Source organism: Chanodichthys erythropterus, unplaced genomic scaffold (genome assembly GCF_024489055.1).
Source record: "Chanodichthys erythropterus isolate Z2021 unplaced genomic scaffold, ASM2448905v1 ctg000270_np12, whole genome shotgun sequence".
NCBI classification, from domain to species: domain Eukaryota; kingdom Metazoa; phylum Chordata; class Actinopteri; order Cypriniformes; family Xenocyprididae; genus Chanodichthys; species Chanodichthys erythropterus.
Genome location: NW_027125657.1, coordinates 27501 through 41036, shown reverse-complemented (window position 1 = coordinate 41036; position 13536 = coordinate 27501). Strand labels below are relative to the sequence as shown.

Below are 13536 nucleotides of genomic sequence, written 5' to 3'. Positions count from 1 at the left end.
AATCACACGTTCAATTAGACAGGGTTGTCCTCTCTCTGCTTTATTATATTCACTTGTATCAGAACCATTAGGATTGGCAATTAGGGGTAAAGAAGGAATAATAGGGATTGAAATTGAAGAAAACAGGGCTGAGGGGAAAGTATTTCAATATGCTGATGATACGACGATAATTGTAAAGGGAAAAGGGAGTGTTAAAGAAGTAATGAATGTTGTAAAAGAGTATTGTAGAGGATCTGGAAGTAAAGTAAACGAAGATAAAACAGTATATATGAGATTTGGTAAAGCTATGGTTTTAACGGATTGTTTTAATTTTAAGGAAGTGGACGAAATGAGGATTTTAGGAGTTTTAATGGGGAAGAATGAGAGGAAAGTAAGGGATGAAATGTGGGAGCAACTAGTTACAGATATAGAGAGGAGGTTAAATTTTTGGAAATTAAGAACTTTAAATTTAAAGGGGAAGGTTTTAATATTAAATGTTTTAATGGTTTCTAAATTGTGGTATGTTTTATATGTGTCTGAAATGCCGTTATGGACAGAGCAGAGGTTGAAGAAATGCTTTCTTGACTTTTTATGGGAGGGGAAACCAGCGAGAATTGCACATAACACGATTTTAGGGGCGGTGGAAAAGGGAGGCTTAGGTTTAATGGATGTGGAACAACGAAAAAATGCTTTGAGAGTAAAAATTGTTAAGAAATACCTAAATGAAGAAAACAAAACTGAGTGGAAGAAAACAATGAAATACTTTTTAAATAAATGTGGTGGTTTTAACATGGGGGATGGAATTTTATGGATGAAAACAAAATTATGGATGACTGAAGGATTACCTGCATTTTATAGAGAAATTTTTAGTGCTTGGGGAAAGTTTTTAACGAAAATTGAATATGATCCGCATGGGAGAGAAAGCATTTTAAATCAACCTCTGTTTTTAAATAACAACATTTTAAAACAAGGGAAAGAAATATTTTTTAAGAAATGGATGGAAGTGGGAATTACAAGAGTGAGAGATGTTTTATATGAGTTTAAAGAGGGGTTTTTACCAACACAATATGTTTTCGATGCAATGGAAGTGGCAAAAGAAGAATACAGCAAACAAGAAATAACAAATAAATATGAAATCATTAAAAATGCAATACCAAAGGACTGGATTAAAAGAATTGAGTGTGTGGAAGAAGAGCCAAAAGAAAAGAACATCTATGTGAAACTTGAGGGGAAATTGTGTGATTTTAAAGAATGTACTGTAAAAATGTTTTATTGTGTTTTTAGAGATGGTGTTTTTAAAGAACCAATTGTAAATAAGTACTGGGTGGAGAAATTTAAAGATTTAAAAGAAGAGAGTATATGGAGAAACATGAGAGGAAAATGTGTGGAGACAAAATTGGAATGTTTGGAGTATTTTATAAGACATAAAGTGGTTTTTACTGAGTATATTTTAAATAAAATCGGGATGACACAAAATGCAATGTGTAAAGTGTGCCAAGAAAAAGAAGAATGGATTTTACATATGTTTTTATATTGTAAAGAATTGGAGGATTTTTTAAAGAAATGTAAATGTGTGATTAAAGAATTGACTGTGGAGTGGGATGAAAATGTAATGGAATGGAACAGAGTGGTGATGTTTGGTTGGGAGAAGAAGTGTCGGAACAAAAAGTTTATAAATCTGTGGGTAATGTTGATGAAAAGTGCAATATGGGAAAGAAGAATTGTGGCGAAAAAAGAAAAAATTGTGTTGGATGTTTGGACTGTGTTTAAAAGGAAAACAGAAGTGTACATGGAAAGACTTTATGTGTATTTTAAATGTGAAAATATGTTGGATGTTTTTTATCATGTTTTTACCCCTCAAGTTTGTTGTGTTTTAAAAGAATTAATGTGGAAGCTGCCAGGAAGTGAAGGAGAATATTGAATTAATTTATGTAAAGGTATGATGTAAGGTGGTGTATGATATGTGATGTAAAGGTGATTGTATAAGAATAACTGTAATTTTTATTGTTTTATTTATTCCATTGTATTTTATTGATCTGATCTCCCTCCAAGACCGACAAGTTTTGTAAGAAAATGTTTGATGTATGATATGTGATGTAAAGGTGAAATGTGATGTAAAGGAGATTTGTGATGTAAAGGAGATTTGTGATGTAAAGGAGATTTGTGATGTAAAGGAGATTTGTGATGTAAAGGAGAAATGTGATGTAAAGGTGATTGTGTAAGAAAAACTGTAATTTTTATTGTATTATTTATTGTATTGTATTTTATTGATTGAAATTTCTTAATAAAAAAAAAAAAAAAAAAAAAAGCACGCCCGATCTCGTCTGATCTCGGAAGCTAAGCAGAGTAGGGCCTGGTTAGTACTTGGATGGGAGACCGCCTGGGAATACCAGGTGCTGTAAGCTTTATGTTTTTCTGAAAGTATAAAGAATGTCTTAAATAGCCCACTCTTGGCAGCAGTTTTCGCTTACGGCCATACCACTCTGAGCACGCCCGATCTCGTCTGATCTCGGAAGCTAAGCAGAGTAGGGCCTGGTTAGTACTTAGATGGGAGACCGCCTGGGAATACCAGGTGCTGTAAGCTTTATGTTTTTCTGAAAGTATAAAGAATGTCTTAAATAGCCCACTCTTGGCAGCAGTTTTCGCTTACGGCCATACCACTCTGAGGGCGCTATTGAGTCTGAAGGAAGTTGTTTGGCTGCAGTTTGGAGAGGAAGGCTCTCCACCATTTTGTGTTTTTTTTTGTTTGTTTGTTTTGTGAGTTTCTTTTTACTTTAAATTAGTTTTTTTGTTTTTGTTTCAGTTATAAACCACCTAACAGCAGCTTTTGCTGGCTGGAGGGTGGTTAAGCCTTTTTCTTTTTTCTTTTCTCTTTTTTTCGGACGGATAATGGATGACGACGCAGGACTGGCTGGAGAAACACGTATGGTAAACGACACTGGAATGGCAGGAGGACCACGCTTGGCAAACGACACTGGACTGGCACGAGGAACACGTATGGCAAACGACTCTGGACTGGATAAACGACTACGAGCTGGAAAGGAGAAAATTCAAGAAGTAAGAAATAAGTTTGTTGAACGGAAATATTTGAAAGAGGCTACTGTGATCGTGAACGTGGAAAAAGTGAATGAAGTGAGAGCGGAGGACATCATTAAAGCGGTAACAGAACAATGTGGACATGGCAAAATTTTAGCTGTAAGACCAAGACAAGGCAAGGAATATGAACTGACGATGGAAAAAGAGGAAACATGTGATAAACTAATTGAAGGACTGGAAGTTAAAGGAGTGATGTGTGAAGTGAAAAACCTGCAAAATCGTGATTATGTTGTTTCCTTCATGCACCTGCCCGTCTACCTGGATGATGGAAAAATTTTAGAAAAATTGGAGGGATGGGGTGTTGAGCCCATGAGTCAAATTAAAAGGAGATGCTACCCGGGCACCGATATTGAGGACGGGACAAGGTTCCTTAAAGTCCGATTCCCCAAGGAGGTGGCATCCCTGCCATACAGCACGAGGCTTGAGACAGCCGAGGGCCAGCAGTACTTCCGGGTGATGCACAGCCATCAGGTGAAAACCTGTAGGCTGTGCATGAGCCCGGAGCACTTGCTAAAAGACTGCCCGACATTTACGTGCTACAAATGTGAGGAGAGGGGACACTTTGCAAGGGATTGCAATGCGGTTAGGTGCCCGGAGTGTCAAGAGGTTTTAAATAAATGTGAATGCTGGATGGAGGGAGAGGAAGGAGGAAGGGAAAAACAGGTAGGCGGACAGGTGCATGAAGGAAACAACGAGGAGGATGGACAAACTGATGAACGACAAGAGGAAGAAGAACAGAGCAACAGTGAGGAAGGGGAAAGAGAAAAAGACAACAGTAAAAATGATGAACAGACAACGGAGCAGGATACTCAAGGGACTGAAATGGAAATATCGGACAGTTTTAATACTTTTATGGAGGACGTGGAGAGAGATGGACATGGAAGGATGGATCAAAATAAGGAAACGGACAGTGAAGAAGAAATAAAGACAGACAGCATGGACAAGGACAGAGGGGGAGAGGACAAATAAGAAGAAGAGCATTGAAGGTAAAACCAAATTTGGAAGGTGCAAGGAAAAAAATAATGACAAAAAGTAACAAATATGACGTGTTAAGAGGCTTGGAGGGAGACAATGGTGAATAATGGTTTTTAAGTATTTATCTGTATTTCTTTTAATGGTTTTAAGTTGTGTTACTTTTAATGCAAGGGGACTGTTGGACATTGGGAAATTTGAAAAAGTAAAAGAGAAATGTAAAAGGGAAGATATTATAGCATTACAAGAAACAAACTGGAGAGAAAATGTTATGTTTGATTATAAAAAGAGATGGGATGGTGGTATTTTATATAATAATGGCGATGGGAGGTTTGGAAGAGGTGTGGCTTTTTTAATGAAGGATGATGTTTTTAAAGTGAGTAAAATTGTGTATAAGGACAGGTTGGGGAAGTGTATTGTAGTAGAGACGAAATATGAAGGAAGAGATTTGATTTTAGTAAATGTACATGCACCAGTGGAGGAGAAGGAAAAGAAAGAGTTTTTTAATGTTTTAAGAAATATTGTAAAGAAGTATAAAGAAATAATAATGATGGGAGATTTTAACACGGTTTTTAGCAAGCAAGATATGGCTGAAGGAATGGTTTTTAAAACGGATACGGGAAGAAAAGAATTAAAAGCATTAATGAAGGAAAATGATTTGATAGATGTGTGGAGAGAAAGGAATGAACAGAAAAAAGAATTTTCAAGGAGACAAATAGTGGGGAGTTTTGTATGCCAAACTAGAATTGACTTTGTTTTATGTAGTAGAAATGTGGAGAATTTTATTGAAAAGATTAAGTATGAGGAAACAAGTTTTAGTGATCACAAGTTCTTATTTTTTATAGTGGACTGGAGTAAAATGCAAAGAGGGCCGGGAGTATGGATTTTAAATGTGCAGATTTTAAAGAATGAAGATTATGTTGCAAAAGTTAAAGAAATAATAGAAAAAGAAAAGGAAAATGGAATGTATGAAGAGGATAAGAGAATATGGTGGGAGAATGTAAAGTTTTTAATCAAAAAATTCTCGATCAAATATTGTAGTTTAATAAAGAGATGTAAGAGAAACAAAGAAAGAGAAATAAAAGCAAGTTTGGAAAAGGAATTGAATAAAGAAGATAAAGACATACAAAAGATAAGGGAGATAGAGGGAAAATTAAAGGAAATAGAAGAAAAAGAATACGAGGGAGCGATGCTAAGAAGCAAAGCAAAATATGTGGTGGAGGGAGAAAAATGTACAAAGTTCTTTTTTGATCTAGAAAAAAAGAAGGGGAAAGCTGAAACGATTAAAGAAATAAGAGGGAAAAATGGGGAAATTGTAGAAAGTAATGAAAAGATTTTAGAAGAAATAAGGTATTTTTATGAGGATCTATTTAGTGCAAGAGGTGTGGAAGAGGAGGAAAAAAAGAAATGTTTAAATCAGATAAAAGCAAAGGTAGGCGAGCAAGACAAAAAAGAATGTGACCAAGAAATCAGAGAAGAAGAGATAGAAAGAGCAATAAGTCAACTGAATAAAAAGAAAAGTCCAGGAATAGATGGTTTGGGAACGGAATTTTATGTATGTTTTAAAGGAGTTTTAGTAAAGATTTTAAAGGATGTTTTTAAAGTTGTTTTTGAAAAAGAAGAAATGAATGAAAGAACAAGGATGGGGTTAATGAAACTAGTATATAAAAGGAAAGGAGAGAAAGTAGATTTAAAAAACTATAGACCGATCACGATGCTGAACACAGATTTTAAGATTTTAGCAAAGATTTTAGCAAACAGGTTAAAAGAAGTAATGCCAAGTATAATTAAAACAAATCAAGCATATGGTGTAAAAGGAAGAGACATAGCTGACATAACGATGAGTATAAGAGACAACATTTGGTATATGAAAGAAAAAAATGAGGAAGGATATGTAATTAGTTTGGATTTCGAGAAAGTGTTTGATAGGGTTGAGCACAGATATTTATTTGAGGTTTTAAGGAGTTTTGGTTTTGGTGAGAATTTTATTAAATGGATTGAGATTTTATATAAGGGTGCACTAACAAGAATTAAATGTAATGGGTTTTTAACAGACTGTTTTAAAATCACACGTTCAATTAGACAGGGTTGTCCTCTCTCTGCTTTATTATATTCACTTGTATCAGAACCATTAGGATTGGCAATTAGGGGTAAAGAAGGAATAATAGGGATTGAAATTGAAGAAAACAGGGCTGAGGGGAAAGTATTTCAATATGCTGATGATACGACGATAATTGTAAAGGGAAAAGGGAGTGTTAAAGAAGTAATGAATGTTGTAAAAGAGTATTGTAGAGGATCTGGAAGTAAAGTAAACGAAGATAAAACAGTATATATGAGATTTGGTAAAGCTATGGTTTTAACGGATTGTTTTAATTTTAAGGAAGTGGACGAAATGAGGATTTTAGGAGTTTTAATGGGGAAGAATGAGAGGAAAGTAAGGGATGAAATGTGGGAGCAACTAGTTACAGATATAGAGAGGAGGTTAAATTTTTGGAAATTAAGAACTTTAAATTTAAAGGGGAAGGTTTTAATATTAAATGTTTTAATGGTTTCTAAATTGTGGTATGTTTTATATGTGTCTGAAATGCCGTTATGGACAGAGCAGAGGTTGAAGAAATGCTTTCTTGACTTTTTATGGGAGGGGAAACCAGCGAGAATTGCACATAACACGATTTTAGGGGCGGTGGAAAAGGGAGGCTTAGGTTTAATGGATGTGGAACAACGAAAAAATGCTTTGAGAGTAAAAATTGTTAAGAAATACCTAAATGAAGAAAACAAAACTGAGTGGAAGAAAACAATGAAATACTTTTTAAATAAATGTGGTGGTTTTAACATGGGGGATGGAATTTTATGGATGAAAACAAAATTATGGATGACTGAAGGATTACCTGCATTTTATAGAGAAATTTTTAGTGCTTGGGGAAAGTTTTTAACGAAAATTGAATATGATCCGCATGGGAGAGAAAGCATTTTAAATCAACCTCTGTTTTTAAATAACAACATTTTAAAACAAGGGAAAGAAATATTTTTTAAGAAATGGATGGAAGTGGGAATTACAAGAGTGAGAGATGTTTTATATGAGTTTAAAGAGGGGTTTTTACCAACACAATATGTTTTCGATGCAATGGAAGTGGCAAAAGAAGAATACAGCAAACAAGAAATAACAAATAAATATGAAATCATTAAAAATGCAATACCAAAGGACTGGATTAAAAGAATTGAGTGTGTGGAAGAAGAGCCAAAAGAAAAGAACATCTATGTGAAACTTGAGGGGAAATTGTGTGATTTTAAAGAATGTACTGTAAAAATGTTTTATTGTGTTTTTAGAGATGGTGTTTTTAAAGAACCAATTGTAAATAAGTACTGGGTGGAGAAATTTAAAGATTTAAAAGAAGAGAGTATATGGAGAAACATGAGAGGAAAATGTGTGGAGACAAAATTGGAATGTTTGGAGTATTTTATAAGACATAAAGTGGTTTTTACTGAGTATATTTTAAATAAAATCGGGATGACACAAAATGCAATGTGTAAAGTGTGCCAAGAAAAAGAAGAATGGATTTTACATATGTTTTTATATTGTAAAGAATTGGAGGATTTTTTAAAGAAATGTAAATGTGTGATTAAAGAATTGACTGTGGAGTGGGATGAAAATGTAATGGAATGGAACAGAGTGGTGATGTTTGGTTGGGAGAAGAAGTGTCGGAACAAAAAGTTTATAAATCTGTGGGTAATGTTGATGAAAAGTGCAATATGGGAAAGAAGAATTGTGGCGAAAAAAGAAAAAATTGTGTTGGATGTTTGGACTGTGTTTAAAAGGAAAACAGAAGTGTACATGGAAAGACTTTATGTGTATTTTAAATGTGAAAATATGTTGGATGTTTTTTATCATGTTTTTACCCCTCAAGTTTGTTGTGTTTTAAAAGAATTAATGTGGAAGCTGCCAGGAAGTGAAGGAGAATATTGAATTAATTTATGTAAAGGTATGATGTAAGGTGGTGTATGATATGTGATGTAAAGGTGATTGTATAAGAATAACTGTAATTTTTATTGTTTTATTTATTCCATTGTATTTTATTGATCTGATCTCCCTCCAAGACCGACAAGTTTTGTAAGAAAATGTTTGATGTATGATATGTGATGTAAAGGTGAAATGTGATGTAAAGGAGATTTGTGATGTAAAGGAGATTTGTGATGTAAAGGAGAAATGTGATGTAAAGGTGATTGTGTAAGAAAAACTGTAATTTTTATTGTATTATTTATTGTATTGTATTTTATTGATTGAAATTTCTTAATAAAAAAAAAAAAAAAAAAAAAAAAGCACGCCCGATCTCGTCTGATCTCGGAAGCTAAGCAGAGTAGGGCCTGGTTAGTACTTGGATGGGAGACCGCCTGGGAATACCAGGTGCTGTAAGCTTTATGTTTTGTTTCAAAAAAAAAAAAAAAAAATAGTGTCTGAATACCTTAAGTAGCCCACTCTTGGCAGCAGTTTTCGCTTACGGCCATACCACTCTGAGGGCGCTAGAGAGCGTGAAGGAAGTGAGGTGGCTGCAGTCAGGAGAGGAAGGCTCTCCATTTTGTTTTTTCTACTTTTGTTTGTTTTCTTAGTTTTTTTTTACTTTAAGTTAGGTTTTTTCATTTCTTTCTGTGTTAAACCACCTAACAGCAGCATTTTGCTGTCTGGAGGGTGGTTACGCTTTTTTCCTTCTTTTTTTTTTTTTTTTTTTTTTTTTTTTTTTTACAAACGGACGGATTAATGGATGGCGACACTGGACTGGCTGGAGGAACATGTATGGCTAATGACACTGGAATGGCAAGAGGAACACGCTTGGTTAACAACACTGAACTGGCGGGAGGAACATGCATGGCAAACGACGATGGACTTGCAGGAGGAAAACGCACGACAAACGACACTGGACTGGCTAAACGACAACGAGAGGCTAATCAAAAAGAAGCAACAAGAGAGAGTGGGAAAAGAGTATATTTGAAAGAAGCGACAGTGACTGTGGAACTAGGACAAGTGAAAGATGCAAGGGCGGCGGACATTATAAAAGCTGTGGCAGAGCGGATTGGTGAAGGCAAGATTTTGGCAGTTCGACCCAAACAAACAAAGGAATATGAGGTGACACTGGAGAATGAAAATGACACAGAGCTTTTACTGGACGGTTTAACAATCAATGGAGTAACATGTGAGGTGAAGAGGCTGCAAAACAGAGACTATGTTGTCTCTTTCATGCATCTGCCCGTCTACATGGCTGACGAGGAGATTTTAAATAAATTGGATGGATGGGGAGTTTTCCCAATATCAAAAATAAAAAGACGAGTATATCCGGGCACCAATATTGAAGATGGGACGAGGTTCGTGAGAACACGGTTCCCAAAAGAAGTTGCCTTCCTCCCATATAGCACGAAAATGGAAACGGCAGAAGGCCCACAGTATTTTAGGGTGATGCACAGCCACCAGGTCAAGACTTGTCGGCTGTGCATGAGCCCGGAACATGTGGTGAAGGATTGTCCGGAGTTTAAGTGCTTCAAGTGCGAGGAGAGGGGGCACTTCGCGAGGGACTGCAATGCAGTGGTGTGCCCGGATTGTAAAGTAGTTTTAAATAAGTGTGAGTGTTGGTTTGGGAGTGAGGAGGAGGAGGAACAGCGACATGTGGACGGGCAGATGTATGAAGGAGACAAAGAACAGAGAGAAGAGGAAACAATGGTAGTACAAGAAGACGAAACAACAGAGAACCGGAACATTGAACATCAACAGAAGGATCAGAATGATCAGGTGGAACAATCACAACAAGACAAGGAACATTGGACTCAGATGGATTTAACAGAAAGTTTGCAAAAAGTTTTAGACACTGTGGAACAAAATGAGCAAGACAAAAATAAAATGATGGATACACTACAAGAAGGAGTTTTTTGGACACAAATGGAGCTGACGGACAGTTTGCAGAATGACTTGGATACAATAGAACTTAACGATCAGGAGGGAAAAGAAAAGGACGAACAAGTGAAATCAACGAAAAGAAGACGACCAGTAAAGGTAAAACCAAATTTAGAGACTGCCAGGAAAAAAGTACTTAAAAAGGACGAAATTGTGATTGGGAATAGGTTTGATGTGTTAAAGGTCTTGGAGGAGACAGACTGAAATTATGGATTTTATCAATGTTTTTTATATGTTTTATGCTTTTAAGAATAGTTACTTTTAATGCCAGAGGACTTTTAGATGTAAGGAAATTTGAGAAAATGATGGAAATGTGTAAAGGTGAAGATATAATTTTATTACAAGAGACTAATTGGAGAGAAGGGTTTATGACTGGAATAAGGAAAAGGTGGAGTGGAGAGATTTTATATAATAATGGGGATGACAGACTGGGCAGAGGTGTAGCTTTTTTAATAAAGGAAAATAGTGGTGTGATTTGTAAAACAATATACAGTGACAAAGAGGGGAAATGTATGGCTGTAGAAATGAGTTATGAGGGCAAAGTAGTAGTTGTGGTTAATGTACATGCGCCAACGGAAGAGAACAAAAAGGAAGAGTTTTTTAGTGTTTTAAGGGAATTTTTAAGGAAACACAAAGAAGTCATTATGATGGGTGATTTTAATACTGTTTTTAGTAAATTAGAAATGGGAGAGGGAATGGTTTTTAAAACGGATAAAGGAAGGAAAGAGTTAAAGCTATTAATGGAAGAAAACAACATGATCGATATATGGAGAGAAAGAAATGAAAAAGAGAAAGAATATTCAAGGAGACAATTAGTGGGTAATTTTATGTGCAAGACAAGAATAGATTTTATATTATGTACAAGAAATGTTGAAGGTTTTATTGGTAGCATTAAATATGAAGAATCAAGCTTAAGCGATCATAAGCCAATTTTTATGCAAATAGATTGGAGTTCTGTGAAGAGAGGGCCGGGTGTATGGGTTTTAAATACAGATATTTTAAAGAATGAAGACTATGTTTTAAATATTAAAAAAATGATTGAAAAAGAAAAGGAGAATGAAATGTACACGGAAGATAAAAGAATATGGTGGGAAAACGTTAAATATTTAATTAAAAAGTTCACAATAAAGTACTGCAGGATAATACAGAAAAGTAAGAGAAACAAGGAGAGAGAAATAAGAGACGAATTGAAAAAGGAAATAAATGAGAATGGGAACGATATACAAAAAATAAAGGAATTAGAGGGAATTTTGAAGGAAATGGAAGAAGAAAAATATGAAGGTGCAAGGCTAAGAAGTAAAGCAAAATATACGGTGGAGGGTGAAAAATGTACAAAATTTTTCTTTGATTTAGAAAAAAGAAGAGGAAAAGCAGAAATAATTAAGAAAATAAGAGGGAAAAATGGAGTAGTTGTGGAAACAAATGAGGAAATTTTGAATGAAATAAAACAATACTATGAGAGTTTATTTAGTACAGAGGGGGTGAAAGAGGAAGAAAAACAGGAGTTACTTAAACAAATAAAAACAACAGTAAGAGAAGTAGACAAAAAAGAATGTGATGAAGAGATAAGAGAAGAGGAGATAAAAAGAGCAATAAGTGAACTAAATAAAAAGAAAAGTCCAGGTATAGATGGTTTGGGGAGTGAGTTTTATGTAGTTTTTAAAGAAAGTTTAACTGGTATTTTAAAGGAAGTGTATGTAGAGATTTTTAAGGAAGGAGAATTGAATACAAGAATGGGAATGGGTTTGATGAAGTTGTTATACAAGAGAAAAGGAGAGAAGACCGATTTAAAGAACTATAGACCAATTACTATGTTGAATACTGACTTGAAGATTTTATCAAAAATTTTAGCAAACAGACTGAAGGAAGTGATGCCGAGTATAATTAAAACTAATCAAGTGTACGGAGTGAAAGGAAGAGACATAGCAGATACAACAATTAGTATAAAAGATATGATAAGATACATGCATGAAAAGAATGAAGATGGGTTGATAATCAGTTTAGATTTTGAGAAAGCGTTTGACAGGGTGGAACATGATTTTTTATTTGATCTATTAAAGACTTTTGGTTTTGGAGAAAATTTTATGAAATGGATTAGGATTTTATATAAAGGTGCAGTAACGAAAATTAAATGCAATGGGTTTTTAACACAGTGTTTTAAATTAACTAGATCAATAAGACAGGGATGTCCATTGTCAGCTCTTTTATATTCTTTAGTAGCAGAACCATTGGGTCTAAAAGTAAAACAAGAGGAGGGGATACAAGGGATAGGCATTGAGGGAGAAGAGAATAAAATTTTTCAATATGCAGATGATACGACACTACTGCTAAAAGATCTGGAGAGTGTGAAAAAAGCAATGGAAATTGTACAAAAGTATTGCAGGGGATCAGGAGCTAAAGTAAATGAGGATAAAACTGTATACATGAGATTTGGAGGGGCGACAGTTTTAACAGAGCATTTTACTTTCAAGGAAACAAAAGAAATAAAGATTTTAGGTGTTTTAATGGGGAGGGACGAAAAGAAAGCAGAAGGAACTATGTGGGAAGAAATTTTAGGAGGGATTGAAAGAAGACTGACTTTTTGGAAAATGAGAACATTGACATTAAAGGGGAAGGTTTTAGTGCTTAATGTTTTAATGACTTCAAAACTGTGGTATGTTTTATATTCATCATCTATGCCGTTGTGGGTAGAAAAAAGGCTGAAAAAATGTTTTTTAGATTTTTTATGGGATGGGAAGCCTGCAAGAATAGCATACAATACACTTATAGGAGCAGTGGCGAAGGGAGGGCTGGGGTTAATAGATGTGGAACAAAGAAAAAACAGTTTGAGAGTGAAAATAATAAAAAAGTATTTGGATGAAGAAAACAAAGCGGCATGGAAAAGAACAATGGTTTTTTTTTTAAGTAAATGTAGTAATTTTTATCTGGGGGACAATATATTGTGGATGAGAACAAAAAATTGGATGTTGGAGGGGTTGCCTGATTTTTACAAAGAATTGATGAGTGCCTGGGGAAAAATTTTAACAAGTGTACATTTTAATCCACAAGGGAGAGAGAACATTTTAAATCAGCCTTTATTCTTAAACAACTGCATTTTAAATCAAGGGAAACATATTTTTTTTAAGAAATGGTGGGAGGTGGGAATCATGAAAGTCAGAGATGTATTATACGAATTCAAAAAGGGGTTTTTACCGATACAATACATTGTGGATGTGATGGAGGAGGAAAAGGAGGATTTCAGCAGACAAGAGATAACAAACAAATATGATGTAATTAAGAGCGCAATACCTCAAGAGTGGATAAAGAGAGTTGATAACATGGAAGAAGGGAAACAAGAAAAAGATGTGAATGTGAGGCTGGGGGGAAAACTGTATGCTTTTAAAGTATGTACTGTGAAAAAGTTTTATTGTTTTTTTAGAGATACGGTTTTTAAGAAACCGATTGTTAATGAATATTGGTTACGGAAATTCGATGATTTAAAAGAAGACAGCATATGGAAAAACTTGAATGGAAAAATCATACAGTCAAAATTGGAGAACTTAGAATATTTT

General features: G+C 34.8%; 1 non-coding gene across 1 annotated transcript; it reads left to right on the top strand.

The window, feature by feature from the left end:
• The first annotated feature begins 2444 nt into the window (after positions 1-2444).
• On the top strand, positions 2445-2563 carry LOC137016125 (5S ribosomal RNA). The gene has a single exon (XR_010894105.1). It is a non-coding gene; the product is annotated as a 5S ribosomal RNA (ribosomal RNA).
• Positions 2564-13536: the final 10973 nt, after the last annotated feature.